This window comes from Triticum dicoccoides, chromosome 4A (assembly GCF_002162155.2).
Source record: "Triticum dicoccoides isolate Atlit2015 ecotype Zavitan chromosome 4A, WEW_v2.0, whole genome shotgun sequence".
Lineage (NCBI taxonomy): Eukaryota > Viridiplantae > Streptophyta > Magnoliopsida > Poales > Poaceae > Triticum > Triticum dicoccoides.
This window is the reverse complement of record NC_041386.1, coordinates 533,443,440-533,454,447: the sequence shown is the minus strand read 5'-3', so window position 1 is coordinate 533,454,447 and position 11,008 is coordinate 533,443,440. Positions and strand designations below refer to the sequence as shown.

Here is an 11,008-nt window from a genome sequence, read left to right as displayed (position 1 = left end):
ACCCCTGTAATTCATACACACATAATCCAGTCGACCGCCTCCGGGCACCGAGACGTAGGGCTGTTACTTCCTCCGCGAAGGGCCTGAACTCGTACATCCTGGTGTATTTACAACTTCTTCATAGCTGAGATCTAGCCTCTCCATACATACCCCCCTACCTCACTGTCAGAGTTAGAACCACGACAAGTAGTACGTTGAACTGCCCTGTGAACTAGGTTGAACTTCCGCCAACATTGCCCAAATGGGGCTTGCGATATACCGTTGGAAAGCTATGGACCCCAATATCATGACCCAACTTAAATTTTTGGCAAAATATAAGCGGTTTAAGAGCAGTTTTGAAAACCGTTTTTTCTTCGCACAAAAAATGTGAATCGTATTTTCGATCGCATTTCTAAACCGTTTATCGGAATGAGGCATATAATATGGCATTGGAAAGCTGCTGCAAAACGCTCCTTCCACATGTTGAAAGTTTTCTCTAATTCCCTATGGTTCAAGAGTAATTTGAAAAAAAACGTAAAATCTCGTAAACCGAACAGCTAAGTTCGTTTTTTCGATGTCATTTCTAAACGGCTAATCCAGTGGAAGCATATGATACGGCGTTGGAAAGCTTATGAAAATGCGCTACTTTCTCATCTTGAAAGTTTTTTTTCTAATTTTGAATGGTTTAAGAGTAATTTAGAAAATGGTCCAAGTCCTACCGAGTTCGTATTTTCGAGCTAATTTTTTAACCGTGCATCCGAATGCAGCAAATGATATGGCGTTGGAAAGCTTGAACAAATGCGAAACTTTTTGGTATGTATTGTTTCTCCCAATTCTTTACGGTTTTAAGTCAGTTTTGAAAATGGAGAAAAACGTATTTTCGCCGTAATTTCTACAAACTTTATCGGAATGGGGCAAATAATATACCGCTGAAAAGCTACAGAAAATGCGAAACTTTTTCATGTTAATGGTTCTGCCTTTATCGCGAAACAGATTCTTCGAAATGCACCGCGTGAAGAACCTGAACTTCTCGGCGCATGTACCTGAACTTCACTCTGTTTTTCACGTGATTTTTTTGCTCGTAGGTCTCCATCCACTGCTCGTAACTCTCCATCCACTCACCGGAATTGAGGAAGTGATATACCAGTGGAAAGCTGCTATAAGCACATAACTTTCCCGTGTTGATCGTTTTTTCATACTCGTGATGATTTTAAAAGTTTTTCATCTGAAATCCATTCAGCGTAGTAGTTGAACTTCATACCGTTTTCACGTTGGACTTCTGTGACGTATTTTCGTTTGTAATTTTCTCATCCATTCGTCAGTGTTACACAAATGATATTCTTGTTGTACAAACCTCTCTCACAATAATTTTTTTAACTTTCTCCGACGGAGTACTTGAACTTATAATGACAACAAATTTAGCCTTTGCATTTTTATTCTTTTTTAATACAAAATGCACACCGTGTAGAACGTGAACTTCTCGTAGTTTATCAACCTGAACTTCTCTCGGTTACGTGAAAATATCTAAGTTTTTTATAAATATTAATCTGAATTTTTTAATCCTTTTTTGTGATTTTTGAAGCGCTCCATTTTTAAAAGTTTAACTTCTTGTTATTTTATTTTTGAACTTCTTGCTTCCATTGTTTCATAATGAGGGAAATTTGAGTTTTCTATAATCATCGAACTTCTCCATCTTTTTAATATGGACTTCCTGGGTTTTTTCTTAATCTTTTTTATGAATAAAAATATTTTAAGACACCAAAACAACATTTTTGTGTGTTTTTGAATTGGTTTGCACGTCAAAGCACATCATCTTTAGAAATTGAACTTCTCCTTTTCTTTTTGTTTTCTTTCAACATTGTTTAGCACGTCCAACCACGTCATCTTTAGAAATTGAACTTCTCCTTTCTTATTGTTTTCTTTCAACATTGGTTTGCACGTCGAACCGCTTCATATTTAGAAATTGAACTTCTCCTTTTCTTTTTGTTTTCTTTCAACATTGGTTTACACGTTGAACCGTGTCATCTTTACAAATTGAACTTCTCCCTTTCTTTTTCTTTTCTTGCATGTTTAAATTTATTTTTGAACTTGCTGAGATAACACACTTGACCTTCTCGAACACAACATTTTGACCTTCGCAAAACATAAATTAAAGCCAAACTTTTGACCTACAAAGCATGTACAATTTTCTCCACTTTTTCAAGAATAAACTTTGAATCGCCCCGTTAGTTTGACATGAACTTCTGTTGCACATTTTCAAATGGCAGTTTGATTTTTCTTTTTCAAAAGCACATTGAGCTTTTTTATTATGGCCTGGGCGGTCCGTTTTTTGTTCATAGATGAATTTATTCAGTATGTGGTACACGCTTTAAGAATTTCTGAAATATGAACTTCGCATTCTATTGAAATTCAAGAAAAATACACACAACAATACACATACACTTCGTGTGCTACATGTATTTACACAATGACGAATGCACACATCTGAAAGAGCATAAAGTTCTCACACAGAGTTCAAAAATAGAGTGAATTTTTTTCCACAAGAAATGTTGGTCGTTTTTGGTAGGGACCTGTACAGTTTTTCAATTGGTTTGCACGTTGAACCACGTCATCGTTAGAAACCGAACTTCTCTTTTTCTTTTCTTCTAATAAAAACACAACATTGTAAAGGAAATAAAAATTTCTTTTTGCAATCCTTTTGCACGGGGAACCATCCTCACATCAAGGAATGAACATACTGTTTTGCAATGAAGGTATGCATTTAAAAAAAAACACACACACATACAATACACACTTGACCTTCTGCAACACAACATCTTGACCTTCGCAAAAACAAAAATTTTAATCCAAATAAATCACGCACTAGTACAAGCACAACGGAACTGCAGGTTCTAGGGAAGCCGCCAAGCGTGGCTGCCGGAAAGGCTCGGCGGAAGGTCAGAGAGAGGAGCCAGGGAAGGTCGCACGTGGAGAAAGAATAGGGAAGCTTTGTTGTTTTCTAATTTTCCCATAGCCTTCACGTTGTGTTCTTGTAGCATTAACATGCAGTAGCACCTCCATGCGTTAGCGAGCAGGACTGCCGGAGACGTTACTAGATACAACTTCAGGTGTGCAGCAGGTCACAGAAGCGTCACGTATGTAGCTGCAGAAATTATCATCAAACGCGTCCAAAAAAGTACAGGGACTGCAACATGGGCACGAGGAGAGAACGACATGTTCGGTAACCTGCAAATGACCATTTCTATGAATTTTTTCAGATTCAAGCTAGTACCGGTGGAGTATAACAACAAAGAAAACATTAACTACACAACATCATCTCCTTTAAACGCCTTCTGTTAAGTACGATGAACTGCAACAGTCGCTCTGGTCGAACTTGGCATCCATCAGGATCTTATTCTCGACACCGATCTCTCTGTACTCTGCGCCTCTCTTGAGGACAGGAGAATGAGATAAGGGAGAGAGAAGCATGTGGAGGAAGGGGGAGGCGCACCCCTCCACCATCAAACTGCTCTACTTTTTTAATATTTGGAATACACATATTTACAAAAAGAAACACAATATGTGGCCACTAAGAAGAAATATTGAAACCAGTAGTTCGATAAAATCAGCGGCTCTCATGTACAACCCAATGTATCATGCGGATGAGCTTCAGGTAATTCCCAGTACATAATTGAAAAGGCTAAGAAAAACTAGTGCTCGCCATATAGCTAGCTACCATCAAGTTTCATGCATTTCAGAAACTCCTCGAACCAGAAATTTTTGGTAAGCTATAGCTTTTTGAGGAAAGGGCAAGAGAGAGCAAAACCATCATTTTCTTCCAGACTGATGTGACCATTTTTAGCTCTGGCACAATGATCAGCACATGCCACACAGTACGAATATAGTATTTGTGTGGAATAGAAGCACAAGGAATAAGCGACCACATCACTTGAACTGAATATCATCAAAATAAACATACTAGAGAAATAATCTGATCAAAACCCAGGATTATGGCCATATGGTAGTTACAGAGCATTGATTAATAGAGTTTGCAATAATGTTCTTACTTGGACGGTTCTTGCACCCAAATATGAACTGCAGCGGGAGGATGAGGATATGCATGCCTCTGCAGGCGGGCGCACACACACATGAGCACGCACACATATGATCAAACTGAAGTTGTTCTTAAAAAGCAAGAGGAATTCCAACCATCTTGTTGGACCTTCCACGAGTATTTTGTTTGGCCTGCCCGATGAGTACTATCTGAATAGCCCAAGAAAATCGAGAGAAGTAGAGAAAACGAATGCGTTTATCTTCTTACCTACAGCCGCCGGGGAGGAGACAAGAACATCACCCTATTTTTCTCCCCCTCATCTCATTCTCGTGTCCTCAAGAGAACATCGCCGCCTCCTGCCGTGCTGCAGCACCTCAACGGTACAGTGGGTCGGTGATAGCGCAAGAGCTGGCCGGTGACTCAAGAAGACCAGATGCGACAAGGTGGCAGGACCTGGCGGAGGCGTGCGGTGGCCTATGGCGGCTGGTGTGCGGGGAGCCAGGCGCCGCCCCAAATCTTGCCTCCACCAGGCGCGGGGTGGTGGAGGCGTGAGGTGGACGACGTCTGGAGGAGCGGCGGGATCCGACGAGGCGTGTGGGGATTCTGGTGAGGTCGCGCGGCAGGGGACGGGGATCCAGGAGGTGGCGCGGCGGTGGAGGAATCTGGGGAGTGAGTGCGGCGCGCCGGGGAAGATGGCAGCGGTGGCGCGTGGGAGCCGGCCTGGACCCGGCCATGGGGAGGCTCGCCGACCGTTGGGAGGAAGGGGAGGCGCACAGCTGTGGGGATGGCTGCGGCTGGGAATCGAGGAGAGTGGGGAGAGGTGGGGAATATGGGTTCTTTTTTTGTTTGGGCTTTTCCTTTTTTGTTTCGAGGAGTTCAGGAACATCTGGCTCGCGTCTTATAAGGGCTGTTGTGATCCAAATAACTATTCTAATCCTGGGATTAGAATAGTGTTGTCCTATATATATATAGGACTGGGCTATTCTGTTACTAGTAACAGAATATTATTCTATTACCATCCATCTTTATATACGCATGCGCGAAAAATTCAGTCCACACACCATGCACCATATCCCGAGCCGCGATCCACCACCGCCCCCCTGCTTCCATCCGCCGCTGCCCCATGCTTCCAGCGCTGGCGCTCTTCCCCAGCGTGCCACTAGGCCCTCCCCCACCGCCATCTTCAACGCGCCGTCGTCGCTAGCCCTCTGCCCAGCGCGCCGGGGGCTCTTCACGTCCCATCTCCGGCGACGAGCCGCCCCCGCTGGACCCCGAGCGCGGCCGCCCCTCCGACTATGCTGAGTTCGTCAGTTTGTCAGTTCATCGGTGGGAACCGCAAGTCAGGACCCCATCTTCCACCCCGCCTCCCACCTCCCGGCCGCCGTGCGCCTCCCACCCTTCGACCGCTGCGCGCCTCCCTTCCCCGGCCGCCGCACGCCTCCCACCTCTCGGCCGCCGCGCGCCTCCCTTCCCCTGCCGCCGCGCACTGTCGATGGCGGCGTGCCTCATTTCATCACTCCATGGATCGGTGCTCACCTCGACGGCGCTGTGGACACAGTGGTGCTACTGCATCGCCTCCTTCCCATGCTTATAGGTTGGCCTCCTCCTTAGCCCCTTCTGCCCCGAGGAGGACAACATCCAGCACAGACCGTTCACCGCCACTACCCCGGGCAGTTCACCACTGTCACCCTCGGCCATTCACCCCTGCTCCCGACTTCCCTTCCATTCCTCAGGTACGTGCACCGCACCCAGCCTGCCGAATTCGGCAGTCTGCTATGCCGCTTAGGATTTCTTTCTTGTCTGTTGTTGAAATTCCGCTAGCGGTCTGGCTGGAGACAGGCTGCTTGCTTTCAAGGCTTGTCTCGATGCTACTGCTTGCTGAATTCTAAGGGTGATTAGTGATCTCGGCAGGGGAAAATTGATGTTCTGTTTAGCCCAGTTCAGCTTAAGGAGGAGTGCGTATATAGGAGGTCTTCAGTGCTTTGTATTATACCACCATTCATGTGGGGAAGCATAATCTAGTCTGTATCATGAAAGGTTAATTTTGCTGCCGCTGGTTGGATTTTGGGGCCTGCAACAGTTTACATCTAGACATTTTTCTCCATTTTTGCATTTTATTTTTGCACCATCTCTGTTTGCCTGTATATATACCTGGATGTGCTAATAATCAGTTTGACTGTATCATTTCAGCTAGTTAAAATTTTCTCGGTTCATCTAGTTAAATTGTCCTAGTTCCAATATATTTACTGTGCCAAGAAAAGTCAAAATATTAGTTAATCATGCTTCCATTTCCTCCAAACAAAAAATGACTCTAAAGATTATGTCTTTCCCCTTGCATAACAACACATGGAATTACTTCTACAAACCCAGCTAGTGTGAGCGACAAAATGGAAATCACAGTACATAAGGAAAAGAATTATGCACCGTGTATCAACCCCCAAGCAACTCACATTTGTTAAAGATGGACTTCTGTCGCATAAACAACAATAACATGCATTCAGGATGTTGTCCATCGTCATTGAATGATTAAATCACACACACACACACATGCTAGTAGGTAGCGCTCTTAAAAAGTGAGTTTATTCCTACATATATGTACTAGTGACACTACTCTTGAATAAAATTTCTCCTTTTGCAAAAAGTAGTTTGTGCAAAAAGAAGCAAAAGTCATGTTTACCTGGTCTGAAGAAATGATGCTTGCTAGGAGTTTGTTCTAATGCCTATGTGAACAGAACACTTTTATTTCTTGTTTTCTTTATACTGAGAAGAAACCTTGTGAAGGTTTAGGGAAACAGAAGGGCTCACCAACAAAAGCCACTAAAAAAGTTTAGAATAATATTGGGGAGGATCAAGTGCAAGAATACAAAAAGTTCAGAGTTGAGAAAGCGGAAAAGTTCATAGGCCTCTCATGTTCAAAAACACGTGCCGCTGGCCACTAGAGATGTGCCGCCGCCATTGCCCATCCAAAACCATAGTGCATATTGAGCTTCTTTGTCAAAAGCTTGCATCGATGGCTAACTCCGTACTATTATTTTACCTACTATTATGCTAATGTTGTACTGGTGCTCTTGCTTATTAAGGCATGCATCAATAGTCAATCTTGAACTGGATGTGCTATTCTATGTTCGGTGACTGGAGCGTTTCTTTAATGGATGTGTTCTTTGGCTGAGGAAGTCAATGTTATGTTTTTTCATACTTTCAACAAAAAATATCTATAAGTTCAAAATGTATAACCCTATAAGTTCATTGAAAAATAGAAACAAAAAATAGTGCATGAGCAAGTAGCCGCCCCGCATTGGACGTCAACGTTATGTTGTTTTCATACTTTCAGCTCACATTGTAGCTTTTTCAGTTTAATGGATTCCAAAAAGGAAACAATTGTGGATGGGTGATGAATCAACTTCCTGTACTATTGTGCCATGAGCATTGGACAACCCCAACCACCGGCACCACTGCTTCCCGACCTCCTGCTTGCATCGCCATCTCCCGGTGGGGCTCTGCCGCTGGAGCACCCTGGCCGTTCATAGCCACCACTCCAGGCCATACAACGCCACCACCCTAGGCCGTTCATTGCCAGCAGCACCCTGGATCCCACCCCTCACCCTAGGAGTTTCAGTTATCGAGTGAGCTTTTCAGTCCAACTTGAGCTTTCAGTCCATGTGTCGCTTGTTGTTGTGGTCGGTCTCTAGGTACATAGAGATGTTCCTATTCATGCATGTAGTGCTGCTCCGTTAAATCACTTGTTCATCTTGTTTGTTCCAACCACGCTGGATGCCTAGTACTAGTAGCTTGCACTAGCCTATACATGAGTATCTCAAGCCATTGTTAATAGATGTGAGTAGTACTGATTGTTTTGATTGAGTTGGCGTCTTTCACACCAAGTTTAGGTTCCAGATTGCCAAAAGTTCAAAGATAGTGAGATGGATGGGAAACTACCAGACAGAGATGATATTGGACAAAGAAAAATTAGTAAAAGAAAGAAAACGCTAGAAGTTCAACTAGGGTAACTTAAAAAGTTCATGAAAAATAAATATAGAAGTTCAGAGAAGAGGGTCGGAAAAGATTTGGGAAAAGACACACACCAAAAAACATGGGAAAAGGTCAGTTCAAAAAAACTTGCCATAAGTAGTTAAGAGTTTATTTGGAGTGGTTAGCAATTCGGTAACTAGAAAAAGGACACATCAGTTCAATTCTACTTGCCAGAAGTAGTTAAGAGCTTATTTGTTGTGGTTAAAAAAATCAAGCTAATTTTCTGTAGTTCTCAGCTTAGAAAAGGTCTCATTTCACTTTGCTAAAGTCCATCTAGAATCTTGGAATCCTATGTGGTCTCTGGCAAGGTATGCACAGAATGATATCTAACTCGATGAGTGTAATGTGTTTTCTCACTTCCAGGCCTGGGGATGTTTTTTCATTTGACATACTTCAAGTATTTTGTGGGTAAGTAAACCAATCATGTTTTGTAGTTCGAAGGGAAATCATAATAAGTTCTAAGGAAATAAATATAGAAGTTCATATTTCGAAACAAATGAAGTATTTGGAAAGTAAAATGAATTATTTCAAATTACATAACTTTTTATCTTTCGTTGCGAATTTGTAATGTTATTGTACATGAACTTGTGCATGCTTATTGGTGGCTATTATGTGTGTGCAGGGTACATCCAACGACAATGAGCAGGCGACAAGTGTATTGATGAGTAGCGGGACGGTGGCATGGATCAGTTGAGTAGGTGTGCGTAGTTCAAGTTCACCAGTATTTGTAAATGTTGGTAGCAATACTAGTATTTACAAATTTGTAACCTAAGAACTAAGCTTGCATCTCGTTACTTCCATGGAAGCACTGACCTAGTAATATTATTGGACCAACCACTAACTTGAGAATTAGACATGGTGCTCAGTGTATTCTCTCAATCTTGGTTGTTCTTGCAGTGCTTATAAGCTTGAAATCTTTGATGAATCCAGCCCGAACTAAAGCATGTCGGTGAGTCAGGCGCTGGGCCAACCACTATCGTTTGTCTACCTCCTTCCCGGTGAGCCCATGCTCTTCTGCTCTTGACGCTTGAGCCGCCTGCAATTCTTTTCTCTGTTCAAAAATTCCCAAAGCATCAGCAATTCTTTTCTCTGTTCAAAAATTCCCAAAGCATCAGTACTTTGTATCTGGATACACCATGTTTCTGCAAATTTCCATTATGCTTGTATGTACAAAATGTGTGCATTTACTACTTTTGATTTGTTGTAGTGCAGAGAAGTTACCTTATTGCGGGCTGACCTGGAGGTGGCTCCTCCATGTCGACACAATTACAGGACCAACGTGCTACTGACCACGCAAGCTTCCTCAAGGAGCTCGTGCCCAACGATACTAAAAGGAAAAACTGCTCCAGTTTTGAACTACTTATTCAGTCATGCTATTACTGAGTGAAAATTGAGTGAAAGTGTATTGCAATTGATCTCTCTTAGACCCTGTCAATCCTCCATCTATCCTTTCTTTGCTTTTTTGGTCTATAATTCAAGAACTTTGACCTTCGTAATTCGGTTTTTGGTTAATTTGTTCTGCCCAATACAAACCATTAAATCTGAAGAGGCTTCTAATAGCAAGAAAATGTGCAATCGGTGTGGTGTATATGTCATTCATGTATGAAAATTTGCAGTCGGTGTTGTGTATATGTTATTCATGTACATGTATTATTTGTGTGAAAAATTTTCTGTATATGATGAGATGATTGCTACTTCAAAGAAGGTATAGTACATGACAGCTTGATGTGCATGCAAGAATGAGAAAATGGTTTGAATCAAAAATATTGATCAGTATGAATTAAAAACAATGATAAGTTTGAAAAATAAAAGCTGGTTAGGTTTTGGTATTCTGTGACGTTGACGTCCAAGAAAACGTCCAAGTTCTGCAACTGATCCGTCCAGATGGGACAAGGAGGTCAGTCAAGCAGGCGCATCTCAAGTGTCATGTCAGTGCGCCGCCCACCCGTCCCCATGCCTCTCCGCCGCATGTCGTGCTGTGCCGGCTTGCCATCAACCACCGTTGTGGCTCAGCCCTGTAGTACTTCCATGATCACCACACGCACCTTCCTTCTATCGTTGTCATCGTCCTGATCTCTTGCATATTGACATTGTAAAAACACAGCAAGTTCACAATTAAAAAAGTTGTAAAGTTCAACACGACGTCCCAGATAAGTTTGAGAAAAAAGCTCAAACAAAATAAAACCCAATGAAAAATCAAATGGTAAAAGTTCAAGTCGCAAAACAAGAGAAGTCCAAAACATCTTTCAAGAAAATTGAGTTAAAAAACAAACACACGAAATTATTTCCTTTTGAAAAAAATTCATCCAGTTCAACAATATAAACCATGCAAGTTCAGGGACTATGATACCCCAAAAAACAGAGTGAAAGCTAGTATGTGAAAACATGCTCAGTACAAACCCATACGAACATCTTTTTTAAATTTAACTTCATAATTTTATTTTTCCTACATACAGAGAGAACTTGGTTTTTCTTTAAACTCTCCAATTTATTAAATTTAACTTCTAGAGTTAATATTTTCTAAGTGAAGCTTTGTTTTCTTCGTGGTATATAAACATCTCACTACTCTGTTATTCTAATTTGAATTTCTTGGTCTATTTTTTAGTAACTGAATGAATCCGAGTTTTGTAATAAACATCGAACCGTTCTGTTTTCTAAATTTGAACTTCTAGTTTTTTATAAAAATAGGAAAAATTCATTTTTTGAGCTAGTTAGTTATTTTATAAAAACAGGAAACCGTGACGGAATATTCTGTTACTAGTGGCGCAGAATAACATACTTCCACCCGCCATCAGCCACCTTCAAGGGCCACCTAGTCACCTTCACCGCAGGCACGAGCGACGCTCCTCCTCCCATGGATGCGGTCGCCGCCCTGCGCCTCCTGCTGGCGACGAGCCCAGTCCTCCTACCTTCTTCCAGCGATGTGCGTCGTTCAATGCCACCACCACTGCCAGTTCAGCGCTGCCC

General features: G+C 42.3%; 1 long non-coding RNA gene across 3 annotated transcripts; it reads left to right on the top strand.

Moving 5' to 3' along the window:
• Positions 1–5,083: 5,083 nt before the first annotated feature.
• On the top strand, positions 5,084–9,656 carry LOC119286571. 3 transcript variants are annotated; one of them, XR_005140540.1, is made up of 5 exons: positions 5,084–5,745; positions 8,405–8,449; positions 8,664–8,857; positions 8,939–9,039; positions 9,254–9,656. It is a non-coding gene; the product is annotated as an uncharacterized LOC119286571 (long non-coding RNA). The 3 variants fall into 3 exon arrangements; XR_005140541.1 differs by having other exon boundaries at positions 9,249–9,656; XR_005140539.1 differs by having other exon boundaries at positions 8,939–9,656.
• The last annotated feature ends 1,352 nt before the right edge of the window (positions 9,657–11,008 follow it).